Genomic DNA, 2,246 nt, shown 5'->3' with positions numbered 1-2,246 from the left:
ATCGCGAGGCTTGACGTGACGTGTATGTGAGAGATGGACCTGTTTCATGTGTCATGATTCTCTGCCCTGAAGATAGACAACGAAGTCTCTCGACCGTTCCTGGTTCACGTTATACAAATAATTGGTCAGAAAATCCAAGACGCAAGGAATGATTAACAAAGAAAACGTTAGAGACCTCAGCCATCTTACTGATGAAGTCTGATAAGATTGTTGAGGGTCATATAAACAGTTTACTTGGGGCGGGCTTATCTAGTATACCATAAAATGGAAGACAGTGAGAAAGGGGCGATCAGTACAGGTTTTGTGAGAACGAGAGTCGAGGACACATACTCTCAGGCCATCTTTGAAGATCGGTATTTGCTTATAGAAGGTACAATGTCCTTATCGGAGATTAAATTAAATCAACCGTGTAGAATGAGAAGACCTACGGTTTGCCATATATATATTATATATATATATATATATATATAATATATATATATATTATATATATATTATATATATATATATATGTGTGTGTGTGTGTGTGTGTGTGTGTGTGTGTAAAGAACTGTGCGTTAGGTTTTCGGCTACAAAGGACACTTGTTTGAAAGGTCTTTTGAATTAACTGGGATAATGTAATAAAAAAAGACCAGGTGACAAATCCGCTAACTTCAGCATAAATATCAAAAGCGAAAAACTTTGTATTAAAAAAAACCTTTTACACATTGTGATATATCCTGTAATGAAGATTTATAAATGAGTAAATTCTTTCGTTGCTGTCCAAGATTTGAAGGCAGCATCACACCAAGATATGAACTGGCAGCTTTCTCCATCCACCTGACAAACTTTGCACCCGAGGGAGCGACGTAGGCAAGCACGGGCGCTACTTTCAATTTTCGGCATAATTGCGACTTAGTGCAATGGTTCGTGGGTAAGATGCTGTCAATATCGGAAAGTATTCTTATATGATAAGTCCTACAGGAAATGACTTAGCAATTCAATGGCCAGTGTTTATGGTTTCCAAATATTCTAGAAGGTCATATTTTCTGGTACTTTATTGATGGCATTTGCAAGAAAAATAAATCACCAGTAAAAAAATTAAAATGAAATTCACCGGGGTTAAATATTTCTCATCATTAGCGGAATGGATTTTGAGCCTAAAACTGAGCGACAATTAGATTTGTTATTGAAGACTGAAGCTGAAATAGGAAACTTCGAGGGCAAAGTCGAGTATATGCCAAGAAAACTCGAACGATAACTTTTTCAGTAACAAGAAAAAGGGAGACTGACACAAAGGCCAAAATCCTTATTAGTTTCAGACGAAAGTAATCTTAGCTAACAACTACCAAAGATTTAAAATCAAAAGGTAAAAAGTTCTCTTCAATCATTTTTAATGAAAGTCTTCATTTACTTTTCATTCTTATTCTAATATCCAGTTTGTGGTCGCTCTTGCATTGACCATGCACACAGCAATGTGTAACTAAAATGATCAGAAATCATTAAACTAATTTGGCATCATGCAGTAGCTATATATTTACAATGAGGGCAGTGCTAAATCTAAAAGGTTATTTGGAGTGACAAGGTAGAGGTAATTTAAAGATAAAAGAAAGAACTTAGTTCCAATTAATGCATCTAACACATCAGAACTGAGCCCAAAATATGTCAAAGTAAAATAACAAGTTTAGGTTCATATCTACGGGATGCATAAAATGTGTCCGAAGGTCAAGTCAGCTGATAGAAATACGAGTATTTGAAACACTTTCTACTGAGTTCCTCACAAGGGACAACGAAAATCAGTGGTCTCAGTTAAATTCAAGGGTATCTGCATAAGCGGTCCGTTTTGTCCAAAAAAAAGGGATTGAAATCAGTTTAAGTAACGCAAGTGTAATTCTTAGATCAAGTTAGTTCAGTAAGGTGTAATCTCGTCATATCCAACCGGTCGATCTCCTCTTGTTTGTCCTCAAGAACTCACTTGTATCATATTTATTGTTTTGTTTACTAATTGCCTAACACTATCAATTCGTGAAGGTAAAGGCAGCGCTTCGAGTGCCTTCAGACTTAAGCAGCATTTTCAGTAGTCACTTTTCATCTCATTTCATGATGACACTTCATTTTGGATTGTTTTTTGCTTGACCTTAGAAATCTCTCGCATTTCCACTTTCAACTTGCTGAATTCATGACACTGCCTAGGGCCCAAATTTGTCAGTTATTTTGCTTATATGCTTCTCATCTTCAGTCTCTAGATGTAATAGCATAAAAGCATG

The 2,246-nt window shown here is 36.1% G+C and overlaps 1 protein-coding gene across 1 annotated transcript in view; it reads right to left on the bottom strand.

The window, feature by feature from the left end:
* Positions 1-517: 517 nt before the first annotated feature.
* Positions 518-2,246, bottom strand: part of LOC135219365 (uncharacterized) — a 53,055-nt gene continuing 51,326 nt past the window's right edge. The window contains exon 5 of the mRNA XM_064256075.1: positions 518-2,246. This exon is cut by the window's right edge and continues 1,021 nt beyond it. The gene's annotated coding sequence lies outside the window, so the exon portion shown is untranslated.

This window comes from Macrobrachium nipponense, chromosome 1, assembly GCF_015104395.2.
Source record: "Macrobrachium nipponense isolate FS-2020 chromosome 1, ASM1510439v2, whole genome shotgun sequence".
Lineage (NCBI taxonomy): Eukaryota > Metazoa > Arthropoda > Malacostraca > Decapoda > Palaemonidae > Macrobrachium > Macrobrachium nipponense.
This window is presented reverse-complemented; position numbering and strand designations above follow the sequence as displayed.